Source organism: Camelina sativa, chromosome 6 (genome assembly GCF_030686135.1).
Source record: "Camelina sativa cultivar CO46 ecotype springtype chromosome 6, ASM3068613v1".
Lineage (NCBI taxonomy): Eukaryota > Viridiplantae > Streptophyta > Magnoliopsida > Brassicales > Brassicaceae > Camelina > Camelina sativa.
Window position 1 is genome coordinate 5,225,002 of NC_141885.1, and position 17,123 is coordinate 5,242,124.

General features: G+C 35.8%; 1 non-coding gene across 1 annotated transcript; it reads left to right on the top strand.

The window, feature by feature from the left end:
* The first annotated feature begins 7,752 nt into the window (after nt 1–7,752).
* Nucleotides 7,753–7,859, top strand: LOC147942298 (small nucleolar RNA R71). Its single transcript, XR_015560548.1, has one exon. It is a non-coding gene; the product is annotated as a small nucleolar RNA R71 (small nucleolar RNA).
* Nucleotides 7,860–17,123: the final 9,264 nt, after the last annotated feature.

A 17,123-nucleotide genomic window follows, 5' to 3' on the forward strand; every position in this document is an offset into this window, starting at 1 on the left:
TAAAGCTGGGAGTTTGCAAGATTCTCGCTGGATGCAAGTTAAGAGTCATTGGTCCTCCACTTGGAGGAGTGTGGGTGTAGGTTTGAGAGAAGTGGTGGCTTGATAACAAGGTTTTCACCCAGGGTATCAATTCCCTATGTAGTTGTAGTACAAAGGGTTATCAATCCAAATGGTTGTTTATGATAGTAGGAAGGATGCAATCAGAACAATGCAGGTCAAGCCAAGCAAAAGATGGTTTTGATCTAACAATCCTAGAATAAATAAAGAAAGAATATAAACAAGAAACCACAAGACCTAAACACTCGATGCAAGTACAGGATCGGGTGGGGTGATCGAGTAAGCAAAGAAGGTATGAACAACTCGAGGTGTTACTCGAAGCAGGTGATCGTGTACCTGTTCGGGTATTGGATCGAGAGATGAATAAAAATGCAAGCAATTTAAATATGAAAGCTTCAAAGGATGGGGTAATCGAATCCTAAGTGTTCCTGACCAATACAGATGTCTTACATGCCTCAAGCAAATATTCCCTAGACAATGAATCTCTAAAACCTTGTCAAAACACTTTCGTGATAGAAACAATCAACTTTGATCACTCCCCTACCCAACTCTCGTTGGAGAAACATGACCAAGCAGGCAATAAGAACCGATTCATTATTGTCAATAAACCCCTTACTCATCTAATCTCTTAGGCTAAGTGAGTAAATCTCTAGCATTGGTTGATTCAAGCATTTCATCTACACCTCTCGATGGTAAAACACCTTAGATTTAATCTCACCCTCTCGATTTGTTGACAGCATTAAGAACACCAACCTAGAAGGGAATCTATAAAATATATACAATCAAACTAAGACATCCTAACCGATCAAGAACACAAAATCATCTATTCCATCCCTAGAAACTTTGCTTCACTACTCGGAAATCATAGCAAGAAACATAAAAGCATATATTAACGAAAAATGCATTGTGTTAGAAGATAGAGTAGAGAAATAAGAGTACAAAGTAGAAATCTAAAGAAATGACAAAAAGATATAAAATAAATTCCAATAAAAAGTGAAATGTGTTTTGAGTCGCTCAGTCCTCTCACAGAAGCTCTCGCTCTCTAGTTTTTGGGTCTGCGGCGTGCTCGTTTGCGAGGAAGAAGAGGGGGGTTTATATATGGAAACCCCTTTGACCTAGCTTCCCAGTCCTTCCCGAGGGTCTAATTCGATGGGGTACACGAGGATAAGGTCGGATTACTCCTCGGGTTGTTCTTCCTGCTCTTGGATCCTCGTCGATCATGTTGGGATTCAGACTATTCTTTCAGCTCGATGGCTCCTTCGGGTACATGCTCGGATTTGTCCTTGTTTCTCCCCATTTTAGGCTTTAAAGCACCTGTTTTTATCAAAAGTATGCAAATGCAAGAATGCAACACCCTAAATGGCCTAAAAGTGAATTCTTACAGTTAATGACCTAAAAATGCTAAGGTAATGGTATAAACAATGCAAAATATGGACAAAAAAGGATGCTAAAAACATGAAAATTAGAGAGTTATCAGACCCCCAAACTTAAATCTTCCAAGTCCTCCAGCAAAGAAGTAGGAGGGTGCGGTTTGAAAACGGGGACTCATAACCTTTATATGCTAAGCGAAGGATTCAAGCTATAGTCCTTAAAGATAGTTTATTGGTGCTAAGATCAATTAACATACTTAAAAATATTTTTCTATGCTTATTACCATGCATCGATCTAGTTCAACCTCCAACTAAAAGTAAAGAACATCTCTTTCACATTCATTTAAGTGTTTGGCGAATTCTTGCAAATGGAAGGTGAATCAAGCTTAATCGATTTCAAGGGTAAGGCTTTTTGGTAAGGTGGTTTCAAACAAATTCTTTGGGTGGTTTTCTCTCAAAAGAAGGAATGGTAGACAGTTGTGAAAACTATCTAAGATTGAGATCAATTTGGGCATACAAAGTTTAACTCTGGATAATCTACCCTTTTCTCATTCACTTTCTTTTTTTATTTATTTAACCCCCTCCCTAGAATTAAACTACCCACAACCTTGATTTTAACTCTTTTTTTTTGTTAAGGTTTAAACTTTAAACATCTAGCTTTTTTTTTTTTTTTTTCTTTCTTTGCTAAACTCCTAATATGTATATATTTTTCTTTCTTCTTTTTCTAGGAGACTAGCAAGATGTTTTTTTTTTTTTTTTACTAAGAGACTTAGAGCTACTTGATTCTAACCTTAGGGACTTCTTTTCTTCTTTTCTTTTATTCCTTAACTCAACCCAAATAAACATGCTAACCACCTATCTTTCAAAACCGATTCTATTAGCTAGTTCAAATTCTAACTTAGCTAAATCAAGAGGCAGTTCTTTGTCGTTCTCAATACTCTCAAGGTTTCACAACCTATAGCACAATGAAAAAGGCCTCACCCAACTATTCACAACAAGGTTTGAAAGAAAGGTTTGGGTTCAAGGGTAGGAAAAAAGAAATCGGGTTAAACGAAAAGATTGGTAAAAATGGAATGCTAACCCGAGTTTAGAGTTACCATGAGCAAGTACTAAAATTCCATAAGCAAGATAGTTTAAGTTCAAATTAAGCCCAATAATATAGAGATGTTCCAATGTTCAAACAGGTGGAGGAAGTATTCAAAAGACACATGGTTCTAAGCAAAGATTTTTCATTTTTTTCCAAAGATTAATCTAGCAACAATGAACTGTGATTAAGGGCTATAGCTTCAATCCTAAGGTTTGATTTTAAACAAGGTGGTTTAATCATTGTCCCCTAAGATGCATATGCAACAATCCTATATGAAGCAAACTAGACTCGATCCTAATATGTAAATGCAACTACATGAACACTCTTTTTTTTTTTTTTTTTTTTTTTTTTTAATTTTTCAATTTTTTTTGGATTTTTCAATGCACATAGATGCAGACTCAAATGAATAAAACTAGCATGCAAAAATTTGAAATAAGAAAATTAAGAAAATGAAACACAATGTTATAAATATTCTAGGACCCTCCCCCAAACTTAAAATACACAGTCTCTGTGTAAATAAAAGTCAGAAAAAGAATCCAAGAATCACACAAAATGAAATAAAACTAAATCCAATGTTATTTATAAAGGTTGGATGAATTTGGTACCTCATGGGTTGGTGAAGAAGGAGGTTGTAGCAGCCTCCATACTCGCCAACGTGTATCCAGGGTCGTCACCGGCTTCAGCAGGTGCCGGTATTTGCTCGTCAGAGAGCTCAGTGATATGCACGGACGACTTGCTCGGACCAGCATCCGAGGGGTTGATCGTAGGGGGCATCGCGTAGCTCATCGGTTAGGGCATCGGGTAATACGACGAGTGTGGTGAAAGAGGTCCAGATTGATCACCCGTATAGCCACTCGCAGGGTGCATTGAATATGGCATCGTGTAAGGCATCTGGTAAGGCGGAGGGAAGAGTCATGAGTAATCACCCGATTGTGTGCTCGATGGGTACATCGGATAAGGCATCATGTATCCCATCGGGTTAGGCATCGAATAAGCGACTGAATGGCTCCTCCGCGGTACTTCAGGTCTTGTGACGTCCCTCTCAGCTTGGGGCTCGTAGGATGATGCTCTGTGAGGTTCTGGAGGTGTCAGTCCTCGAATTCCTCCTAGGGGTCCGCTTCTCCCCATCCATGTTGGTGCGTATGCCGAGATAGGAGCTGAGGCACAGCTTGCCTTGTCTTGCAGCTCCTTGATCTGACCTCCCATCATCTTCACTGAACCGGTAAGATCCTTCACCTTTCTCTCCAAAAACTTGTTCATCCTCTTCAGCCATCCGATCCTCTGGTGGGCTTCCCTCACTCCAACGGGTTGTTTTTGAGAGCAAGCATACTCCTCAAAGTCAAAGTCTTCCGAGCTATCTCCCTGTCCTCGCCCGGTTGTCTCTCCCTTTTCAGCTTTGGATTCTTCCTCCGGATTGTACAGCTCCTCCAAAGGTGGTGCAAAGTCGATGTTGTCCCCCAGCCGGACCTTGGTGCACATTACATTGGGCAGGATCATTTGGGCAGCTCCGGCGGTTGGGGACAAACTTGAAAAGTAGCATGTCGTTTGGCTTTTCATAAGCCAAGTACCTCGCCAGCGTGAGGAAGTCGATATCCAACCATCTCGGATCGTGTACCATCCCCTTCAAAGGTACATTGCAGGCCACCAAAATTGGTGTGACCAGTCCTCCAATGGAGATCTCTCCGCCCCCTTCTCTTCTCTTCATAGCCCAGGACTTGAGGTGGAGGAACATCTCCTACTAGCGGTGTCCCATCCCTAGCATTGTCTAACACTCCACACAATGAAATGTCTAGCAGCTGGAGCTCATGATCATTTACATTCCCAGTCTCTTTTCTAGCAAAAAGAGTGCTTGCGAGGGACTTGTGAAAATACCTCAAAACAGGGCTCCTTATTTGAGCGGATTTGGAGCTTGTGGACTTGTAGGAGAGCTTGTCCCCTATTGTCAGCCATAGGGACCTCATTTCTTCCTTGCTCACCTCCATTCCTTCTCCACTCCAAGCTTTGAAACCATACAGCTTCTCCATCTCCTTGAAAGTAAGCTGGTACTCCTTGTTTCACACGAAGAAGGTGATGAACCCGATCCCCCCATCGGGTAGTAGGGTCGGGTGGTCCTCAAAGTAGTGCAACTTCAGTGTTGAGAGAAAGTGGACCGCCTCCTCCTCATAAGCTTCAAGTTAGGCTCACATCATATGGCCCAGGTAGCACATGTCGAACAGGAACTCGACATCTCTTGCGATGCCCAATTGCTTCATCGTCTCTCGATGAGTGTAGTGGGTACAAACGAAAATCATCTTGCAGAAAACCTTGAAGAGCTTTGCCGGAGTCTCCACCTATTTCTGCTTCAGCCTACGCGAGGCTTGTCGTGTGCGTTCTCTCTGCTCCTCCTCTCGCTCACGGTTCTCCTCCTCTGTGTCTCGATCCTCTTCCTCAGCTGCTCTCTTAGCACTTTCTCAGCCTTTCCAGAGGCTGGTCTCTTCCCTCTTGCAACCGTAGCTCTGCTCCTTACCCGCGACGTTTGGATCTCCTCCACCAGTGTCAGAATCGACCTCCATAGGGACGATAACAGTTCTCTCGGACGTAGACAGTTGCCTACGTCGAGGAGATCGGCGAACAGCACTCGCCACCAGACTTGGTGAGCGAACTCGGTGGTCTACACGATCGGTTTCTCGAGCACCGGATCGGGTGATGGATCGGGTTAAGCATCGGGTTGGAGAAGCGAAACGTCCAGCCAGGTGGTGGGAATGCGGAACGTTTCTTCTTTCTTGGGTTTCTCGAGGTTCAACGGCATCACCTCCGGTTCTAGCAGCAGCAAAGGTTAATCTTCTTCCCTTCCTTTGGTAGGTTTTCATGTTTGGTTCCATTATCGAATCCTTGAGAAGAAAGAAAAGCTAAACTTCGAGATTAATAGGGTTAGTTCCCAAAAATCAAAGATCACTCGAGTTTGAGAGAGAATAGAAAGTAGGAAAACAGAAAGATTTTAGGGTTGAGAGACTTATAAGTTTGTGCTGCTGAGGGAGAAGGGTAAAAATCCCTTTAAATAGAGTAGGGTTATCAGCTTGGGCTTCACCGAGAGTCGACTTGGTTTGTGGAATTCGGACTCCACTCGCCACCCGAGTAGAGACACGATCAGGCGCGTCGAGTACGGTGTCGGGTTGACCCTTGGGTTCCTCAAATTTTCCTTTTTCACTTTTCTTCTTTCTTTTTTTTTATAAATAAATATGTAAAAATAGAAAATCAAGAAGAATAAATAGATAAAACTTAAAAGAAAATAAAGGATACGTTTGGGACTTAAAGTTACTAAGCTTGACTCTTCATGCTCCTTAAGCATGGGATCTAGGAGGGAGATGTTCTGGAATCCTCTCCACTATAGCAGGCTGATTCAATTGATTCTCCAAGTCTTGTCCAGGTTCCACAGCAAATGTGGTGTTGACTTCTTCAAGATGTTTGACTTTTCTCTGCTTTGTCTTAGTGAAAAAAGCTTGACCATCAATAGTTGGCCTCTTAATTCCATTTTTGACATCAAACTCCATCTTGAAGTGCTTCCCATGCTCAATTCTGATCTTGCCTTGCTTCACCTCAATCATTGCACCTACTGCTGCCAAGAATGATCTCTCCAAGATCAGTGGATCGTCTGGTTCCTTATCCATATCAAGGATCATGAAATCAGTAGGGACTTCCACCCTTCCAAACCTGAGAGGCAAATTTTCTAGGATCCCAATCGGATGTCTGATTGTTTTATCAGCTAGAACCAAATACAGACTACTCGGTTTGAAACTGCTGAAACCCATCTTGTTGGCAACTGACAGTGGCATGATGCTGACTGGGGCTCCTAGGTCGCACAAGCAATTTTTGAAAATTCGAAGTCCTATCGAGCATGGCAAAGTAAAAGAGCCAGAATCTTCCAATTTCTCTTCGATTCGCAGCTCAGGATCTAAGCATACTCCACTCCTGAGAATCTCATACCCAATCTCCTTGACAACTTCCTTAACCTCAATCTCCAGCTGAGCTGCCTCCTTGGTGATTTCCTCTTGAAGCTCGTGTGGTGGCAAAAGTCAAGGGCATCATTGAACATTTCCTCTAGTTCCCCTTCTGCTGCTACAGGTAGTTGAGGTTGATCTGTCATCTGAACATCTTCTCGATGTATCATCCGATCACCATCATCGGGTAGGTCATCGGGTTCTGTCTCGGGTGGCTCTTCGATTTGTGATTGTCGAACCAGTGCTTGATCATCAAATTGATCAGTCTCCTCGAGTGAAGGCTTGGGTTCATACTCATATATCTAGTACTTGGCCTCATTTACCCCATAGTGATCCATATCCTCCCCATCTTGATCATCACTGTCCCTAGTGAGGTAATCCTTATAGTCATCATCAAGGAAGATGGCTTGGGCAGTGGCATAATCCTTTGGGTTCTGAACAGCTTTACCTGGAAGCTGGTTGATTTTTGGAGCTGTTTGGTTGTTGTGGTGGCCCTCTAGGTACCTCAGCTTAGTATTGAGCGAATCATACTTGGCAGTCAAGTCATTGTATCCAGAATCGATCTTGTTGCTCATCTCCGCAAATCGTTTTGCGGTGTCCATAGTGGCGGATGCCTGATTTTGAATCATCTGCTGAATTAGGCCGCGTAGTTCAGCTTCTTGGGATTGGTTCTGCGGGCTTTGTTGTTGTTTGAATCGAGGTGGGGCCATGGGTTGGTGGTAATTTCCAGAATACTGTTGCTTATGGGCATAACCTTGATTGTATTGAACAAAAGGCCTATGCTGGACCTGGTTTCCTTGAACTGCTGATGGGTAGGTTTGGTCTTGAGGATTGGCAACATTCGGGTTACGGTAATACAGATTCGGATGCGGCTTGTAGTTGTTGTACCCTTTGTTGTAACCTCCTTGGTTGTTGATGTAGTTCACATCCTCTATTTGAAAATTCTCCCCATCTTGTTGTAAAAACTGATCTTCCTCTGATAATGCATGAACATGCTGCTGCTGGCTGAGTAGTTTATTGAGCTTGTCATTGAGGGCTTTCATATCCCTCTTGTACTTGGCATCTTCCTCTCCTGTAGATCGCACAATTCGATCATACTCCTCATTATTATGCCCATCAGATTGAGCCAAGTTCTCCACTAGGTCCCAACCTTCATCAACATCCTTGTTGAGGAAGCTACCATTGCTTGCGGTGTCCAGCAACATCCGTATCTTGGAGACCACTCCTCTGTAAAGTGTACACAGCAATAAAGCAATTGCTGAAGCCATGATGAGGACATCTGGTAGTGTATCCCTTGAAACATTCCCAAGCTTCACTGAACGTCTCAATGTTCTTCTGAACAAAGCTGGAAATGTCAGTTCGCAGCCTTGCGGTTTTGGAGTTGGAGAAGAATTCGGCTAAGAACGCCTTCTTGCACGCTTCCCAGGTGGTGATGGACTCCTTGGGGAGTGATTTCTCCCAGAGGTGCGCTTTGTCTCCCAAGGAAAATGGGAAAAGCCGGAGTTTGAATCCATCCTCACTAACTCCATTTATCTTTGTGACGCTACAGAGCCTATCAAATTCATCCAGATGATCCAATGGGTCCTCCATTGGCAATCCATAAAACTTGTTGCTTTGTATCATCTGGATGAGAGTACTCTTGATCTCAAAATTTTTGTTCTGGACAGCAGGTGGCACAATGCCATTCCTTTGAGTATGAGTAGATGGAGCATCTCCTGCTCCTATGTTGGTCCTTGCTTGAGGAGTGTGTACACGAGGGTCAACCCGATCCAGGTGATCGAGTGACGGGTCGGGTGGGTGCTCGAGTTGTACCTGAGATTCAAAACAAACAAACACGAAAGCAAACAAGTAAGACGCCGAACCAATATAGATAAAAAAACTTGATCTAGCAAGTGCTGAAATCCTAAACGTAGCAAAATTAAATTCAAACAAATGGCAACGACGCCAAATTGATAATAAAATTTTCACCCAGGGTATCAATTCCCTATGCAGTTGTAGTACAAAGGGTTATCAATCCAAATGGTTTTTTATGATAGCAGGAAGGATGCAATCAGAACAATGCAAGTCAAGCCAAGCAAAAGATGGTTTGGATAAATAAAGAAAGAATATAACCAAGAAACCACACGACCTAAACACTCGATGCAAGCATTCGAGTACAGGATTGGGTGGGGTGATCGAGTAAGAAAAGAAGGTATGAATAACTCTAGGTGTTACAAAAAGTGAAAAGTGTTTTGAGTCGCTCAGTCCTCTCACAGAAGCTCTTGCTCTCTGGTTTTATGGTCTGAGGCGTGCTCGTTTGCGAGGAAGAAGAGGGGGGCTTTATATATGGAAACCCCTTTGACCTAGCTTCCCAGTCCTACCCGAGGGTCTACTCGATGGGGTACACGAGGAAAAGGTCGGGTTACTCTTAGGGTAGATAATTGGGTTGTTCTTCCTGCTCTTTGATCTTCCTCGATCATGTTGGGGTTCGGACTGTTCTTCCAGCTCGATGGCTCCTTCGGGTACAAGCTCGGATTTGTCCTTGTTTCTCCCCATTTTAGGCTCTAAAGCACCTGTTTTCATCCAAAGTATGCAAATGCAAGAATGCAACACCCTAAATGGCCTAAAAGTGAATTCCTACAATTAATGACCTAAAAATGCTAAGGTAAGGGTATAAACAATGCAAAATATGGACAAAAAAGGATGCTAAAAACATGTAAATTAGAGAATTATCATGGCTAAAGGTTTGAGTTGTGTTATTGGGGAGGGTCGACAAATAAAATTTTGGACGGACCGCTGGTTGACGAGTAGACCGTTGATAGAGTTACTTGCAGACCTCTCCCTCCTGCATATGTTTTGCTCACGGTCCGAGATCTTTGGCAGGATGGTTGAGGGTGGATGTCGTCTCAAATATTACCTTATGTCTCAGAGAATCAGAGGTTGGAGTTAGCAGCGGTGGTGGTGGACACTGTAACTAGTGCACGAGATCGTTTAGCATGGGGGGAGACATCTGATGGTCGGTTTACTGTCAAGACAGCTTATGAGTTGTTGACGCGAGAAGAAAGTCCGGAGAAAAATATGGGACTGTTTTATGCGAGATTGTGGAGTGTCAGGGTTCCAGAGAGGGTCAAAGTCTTTATTTGGCTAGTTTCACGTTAGGTGATTATGACTAACACAAAGCGATTGCATCGTCACTTGAGTGATTCGGCGGTGTGTCAGGTGTGTAAAGGAGGAATGGAGACGGTGCTACATGTACTCCATGATTGCCCGGCCATGACAGGCTTATGGGAGCGTCTAGTCCCAGCAAGAAAGAGGCGATTATTCTTTTCTCAGTCTTTGTTGGAGTGGTTGTATAGCAATCTAGGAAGGGGGACAGATTATGGATCTCAGGCTTGGTCTACCTTGTTTGCTATAGCAGTTTGGTGGGCTTGGAAGTGGAGGTGTGGGAATGTGTTTGGGAAGAACCACTTATGTCGTGATAGAGTTAAATTTATTAAAGATGTGGCAAGGGAGATAATGATGGTGAATGGGGTGAGACAGGATTCAGGACATGCGAAGGGAGAACGACTTATACGTTGGTTGCTTCCGCAACATGGGTGGTATAAATTAAATACTGATGGTTCTTCGCATGGTAATCCTGGATTAGCAACTGTGGGTGGAGTATTTAGAAATGCGGATGAGGATTGGTGTGCAGGTTTTGCTTTTAATATTGGCAGGTGTTCGGCGACATTAGCGGAACTTTGGGGTGTCTACTATGGCTTGTTTATTGCGTGGGAGAGGAGAGTTGAGAGAGTGGAATTGGAGGTTGATTCTGAGGTGGTGGTTGGATAGTCCGGGTGTCATGGCCATGGCTTCCTGGTGCGTCTGTGCCATGGCTTCTTCACAAAGGATTGGATAGTCCGGGTATCACATATGTATATAGAGGCTAACCGCCTTGCGGATGGGTCAGCAAACTATGCGTCCACGTTACCATTAGGTTTTCATTCTTTTATGCAAGCTCCTTCATGTGTTGCATCATTAATGCGAGAGGATATTTTGGGACCTGCGTGTCCTAGAACTGTAAGATTGTAATTTCTTTTTCATGTCTTAATAATACAAGCTGGGAGTGTTAAACTCCCGGTTATTCACCAAAAAAAAAAAAAGTCTTTTGTGAAGTTTAGGATAGTTTTTTTCATAACATGTGTCTAAGAAATTATATATATTTTATTATATAAAGTTTGGTTTTCAAAGTTTGTAACTCACGTGATAGCTATAAGTATAAATTTTATGGATTAGAGATTTCGCCATGTATATAATAAAATAAAAATTTTAACAAGAAGATAATTATTAGTAAACTAGAAAAAAATTAAAATTGATACTTATAAAGAGACAATATGTATAATTTTCTTTCTTACCAAAAAAAATATGTAAATTTTCATAAAATTCGAAATTACAATTTTTATTTATTTATTTCAACTTTAATAATTCTAGAAGAAAAAGAATTACATTAACAAAAAGATTCAGAAAATTATACAATTAATTATTAACTAAAATATAATTACATTAACAAAAATATTTAGATAATTATACAAATAATTATTAATTCCAATGAAATGTAAATACTCACCTATATATATATATATATATATATATATACACAATAATCAACAAAATATCAACAGATAATATATAATTTTGATCTTTGGAACATGAACAACAAAGATTCCACTTCTTCAAACCATTGTCTAAGATAAATAATCCTATCCATCTGAAAAAAAAAAAAAAAAAAAACAACTGACGAACAACCTTCTTCATCCACAATATGCCTCAAATAAATGCTTGCTGAAGACCAACTCCTTGAAAGAGCTTATTGATAGAAAGGGAAAGAAAGAGCTATTTGAGGGTAGCGATTTCACTCTCCATGATGATCTTATCTACATATCTCAATCGTGAGATATATAGCGGGTAACCTCAATACAAATTTATGAGATCCTTTTTTTTTTCCAACAAACACTCCGTTAAAATTAAAATAAGTTACAAAGTTTGGATACTCCCTTCTAGAGAGAGCATGATATAACCATCTAATTTATATATGAGGAAACAGAACATGGTATGATGCTTAAATAAATGCACAACACCCGAGTCAAACTACAACAAAAGAAATAACAAGCAAGAAAGCTAATAGAGATAGTGAAATCCACCAAGTAGATAGGCCACATCAAGTGACGGGAGGCTGACGAAGACCAATCATCTTTTGGCTATTATCTTTTTGACTATTATCTTTTTGGGTATTATCTTTTGGACACATGAAGTGATAGACTACATGAGATCCTTGGTTTTGGCTATTATCTTTTGGATGAAACTCTATAAAACCATGTTCAATGGTAGTTTTTAAGGGGTTTTTAAAAGATGAAGACTACTAAAAAATTAAATTTACAATGCAGATAATCATACGCATCGTCCAATAAAAAGAAGTTTTATCCTGCTTTACCACATGAATGTCCAAAAAGAAAAACAAATTGAAATTCTAAAATAGAAGAAAGGACATACATAAATTATATGACAACCATAATTGCTGGACCAGCTCATGGAGAGTAGAAAAGACATACATAAACACTCTAATGAATAAATAAATTTGTCAAACATTCTCGCCTAATTTTTTTTCTATGTAGTATTAATGTGAACAACAAACATGATAACCTGAAAAAATAATTTAAAAATTATTCAAGAATCATATATATAAAAGTAAGGTTTCACTCTCTCCTATTAGTCTATTTAGCATTTAAGTTTTTTTAAAATTAATAATTATTTTAAATTAAATAAAAATGTATTAATGTACATTAATCTATACTTTAAATCCACATTTTACTACTAAATTGTAACTGAAATTACATAAATTATGAATTGACTATTTTATTTGACCATTCATTTTATTCCAACTACTATAAATTATAATTGTAACTCCTCTAATTAAATTATATTAGAAATGTAACTTTCAACCTTTGGAATCCCATAAATAATCATTCTCACATCATCATCCACCATATCTAGAATCCTAAATATTTACTTTGTTTTGTTTATGTTCTTGCATGTGTTCAAAACTCATAGTAAGAATGTGATTATATAATTTGTACAATTTTATTTCTTTGTTTTTATGTATTTCTTTCTTCCTTCTTTGTATTTTTATTATTTTTAATTTCCAATTACATATTTATAATCAATTATTTTAGAAATGTAACTTCTATCCCTTGAAATCTTATAAATAACGATTCTCACATCATTATCCACCATATCTCATATTCTAAATATTATTTGTTTTGTTTATGTTCTTGCATGAGTTCAAAACTCATGGTAAGAGTGTGATTATATACTTTTTTAGATTTATCATATATTTTGTTCAAATTTATTTCTTTGTTTTTATGTATTTTTTCTTCTTTATTTCTCTTCTTATATTTTTAATTTTCAATTACATATGTATTATAAATATTTGGTGGCTGTAGAAAACAGGTATTCACTCTCTCCTTGGTCCATTAGCATTAAATTTCTAAAAAATAATATTTATTTTTAATTAAGTAAAAATATAATTATGTACATTAATCTATACTTTAAATCCACACTTTACTACTAAATTATAACTGAAATTACATAAATATGAATTGACTATTTTCCCATCTATTTTCATTCAAACACACTATAAATTATAACTGTAACTCCTCTAATTAAATTATTTTAGAAATGTAACTTTCATCCCTTGAAATCTTATAAATAACCATTTTCACATCATCATCCACCATATCTCAAATTCTAAATATTTTCTTTGTTTTGTTTATGTTCTTGCATGGTTCAAACTCATGGTAAGAATGTGATTATATATTTTGTTAGATTTATCTTATATTTTGTTCATTTTTTTTTATGTATTTCTTCCTTCCTTCTTTGTCTTCCTATTATTTAATTTTCAATTACATATGTGTAATAAATTATTTTAGAAATGTAACTTCCATCCTTTGAAATCCTATAAATAACCATTCTCACATCATCATCAACTATATCTCAAATTCTAAATATATATTTTTTTTGTTTTGTTTATGTTCTTGCTTGGGTTCAAAACTCATGGTAAGAGTGTGATTATATATTTTATTAGATTTATCTTATTTTGTTCAAAATTTATATCTTCGTTTTTATGTATTTCATCCTTCCTTCTTTTTCTTCTTATTATTTTTAATTTTCAATTAAATATGTATAATAAATTATTTTAGAAATGTAACTTCCATCCCTTGAAATCCTATTAATAACCATTCTCACATCATCATCCACCATATCTCAAATTCTAAATACTTTTTTTTGTTTTGTTTATGTTCTTGCATGGGTTCATAACTCATGATAAGAGTGTGATTATATATTTTGTTAGATTTATCTTATTTTGTTCAAATGTTGTTTTTTTTTAATGTATTTCTTCCTTCCTTCTTTGTTTTCTGATTATTTTTTAATTTTTAATTACATATACATAATAAAATTTTGGTGGCTGTAAAAAACAATTATAGATGTTGATTCAACAATACTAAATTTCGATCAAAGCCCAATGAGAGAATGAAGCTAAAAAAATCATCTTCATTCATGTATATTTATTTTATTTTTGAAAGTATGCAATGTTTTAACAAAATAAACTATTATAATCGAATTATTAAATAATTTTTTAACTCTCTCTTACCTCCAAAAAACTTGTAATCATTATATTTAGTTCTTGTGATCCAAAATATAATTGTATAAAGATCATTATAATGTTTATTTAATTCAAAAATTTGTAATTTAATGATTTTTATATAAAACACACTTTGATATTCCATTTCCAAAATTTTACTATAAAGAATAAATCGTGAGAATTTGAACAAGCAATATAGCTTAAACTAAGGTGAATATAAAAAAGATTAAAAAATAAATTAATCTTTGGGATGTTTTTATTGCATTTCATATGATTTTATAGAATATATATTTAATTGATACTTAAAAAATAATTTTGGAATTTAATTATTAAATGTTTTATGTAAATTTTGAATATCATAGTAAATTTATAATTTTATCATTAACAATAGTTTTTAAATAAGTGGTATATTTTGATATTGTATGATTTGAATTAATAAAGTGTATTATTGACATTTACAAAATTTGTTTGTTATATATGTATTTTTAGGGAGAATTTCAAAAATACATCATTTTCAATCTCATTTTTCAGAAATACCATTTTAAAAATTTTTATTAAAAAATATTCTTCTAAAATTCTAATAGTTTTATGATTATTACATAAACTAAAATGAATTAACATAACTAATACATCAACCCGTGCATATGTGCGGGACAATACCTAGTACCTATTGAAATTTGGAAATATATATAAAACTAATATAATTCTTTATAGGAACCTAATGACTGTAATTAAATAATAATAGCTGAAAATTGTTTTAAAAGGAGAGTAATTAGAGATTGAATTTTAATTTCATTGAAACGGAATGAGTTCTACTTTTATGGAAAACAAATTGGTAAGATCTAATGGGGAATAAATGAGTAAGTATTTCTCAAATTACTTACGGAAAATATCCCACCATTAGATTATATAAGATTATGAAAATCCAAATATTTATGAATTTATAAGAGAATTTTGAGAACACATAAATATCCCACATTCTAACATAATCTAGAATCCTTTCTTTCCCATGAATCATTTATAAGATTGAAACCCATAACTAAATTTTATACATAACTTAGAATCCGTTTTTGCCCTGAATCATACATAAGATTGGAACCTATATTTATAATTTCAAATTTTCAAAATAAACTATAATTAGTTTTTTCCTAGGATGAACTCACAAATTGATAAATGGTGGTTTTAGATCAGAAGGAGATTACAACTGGTTCTTATCGAAGAAGGGAAAAAGGAAATGTTAAGAGTTTTTTTGTTTATTTTATGGGCCACTAATTACTTAGGTCCAAAGTACAAATAAATTTAATTAATTAGGTCCAAAAAACAAAAGAAGATAGGTGTTAGATAGATAACATGACAAGTGCCAAGTGTCTAGATGAGGTGGGGTTTGGTATGCTTGTGAGAGTTTTTGTAAGGAGCGATTTCTACGCCGGTTGTCTCGTCGAAATTATGGGGTTCCGGTAAGAACGTTTCCAGTGGATCCTGTGTGAGGATTAGGAATCCGGGTGCGGTCGTTTCAATCATCAAGAATTTGAGAAGGATACCATCATAATCAAGAAACATGACAATCTTTTTTCCTCTTGCAGCGTTGATGATATATGTTAAAACATGTCTAGAATTTGAGAGTAAATTTGAGTCTAAGTATTTAATTAAATGTATACCTATGGCTATATATATGACTCTCTTTAATGCCTGGTAAAAGCAATTTGTAACCCACTACATGATATTAATATAAAATTTTAATAGATTTTCCATATAAGAAATAATCAACCTTAATGATTTAATTAATACTATTTTAAATACGGCACTTACAATTTTCTAATGAAAAAAATAGATAGAAAATCAAGAAAGTCAACATATATGAAAATGTGTGATTTGAACATGACAACAATTCTGAAATGCTCTTGACAAGATAGATTTTATGTTGATATGTGTATTGATATAAAAGGAAAAGCTCTTGTTGTGTAATTTATCATAATTTAGTAGGATTTTAGTGGAAGTGTGGAGCTGACTAACTTTATTGCCTACTCAATTAATGAAAGAAAATATTATATGATTCTAAAACGTGTAAAGATTAAGGTTTATAAAGTTACATAAAAGCTTAATCATAATCATGTATTTAAACTATTTCATTTCTCATCCAAGATATAGTTTTTATTATGATATTTTCTTTTATTATAAAATAGTGTGAGTTTTTTAACTTTAAAGGACGAAAGAAAAATTTAATAAAATGTAAGAAAAATGTGTAAAGTATCAGTAGTAAATGTTATAGAATATTATATTTTGTATCATATATATAATATGAGATTTTAATTTTGTTATAGAAAAAACCAATTTTGTTTAAGAAAAGAACTTAAGATATAAAATGGAGTTAAAAATATATGTCAATTGTACCAATATTAAGAAAATAAATATGATTATTTGGAATTAGAAATGATATAAATTTGTTTTAGAAGAATAAAATAGAAAGAAAAGATGACATGTGTCACTAAAAGAGAATGCCAAATGTCGCAATGTGAGTAAATGTTAGAAAAAACTTTCTCATGTATAGATTAAGGTTTATAAAATTACATAAAAGCTTAATCATAATCATGTATTTAAACTATTTCATTTCTCATCCAATATATTGTTTTTATTATGATATTTTCTTTTATTATAAAATAGTGTGAGTTTTTTCACTTTAAAGAACGAAAGACAAATTTAATAAAATGTAAGAAAAATGTGTAAAGTATCAGTAGTAAATGTTATAGAATATTATATTTTGTATCATATATATAATATGAGATTTTAATTTTATTATAAAAAAAACTAATTTTGTTTAAGAAAAGAACTTAAGATATAAAATGGAGTTAAAAATATATGTCAATTGTACCAATATTAAGAAAATAAATATGATTATTTGGAATTAGAAATGATATAAATTTGTTTTAGAAAAATAAAATAGAAAGAAAAGATGACAGGTGTCACTAAAAGAGAAT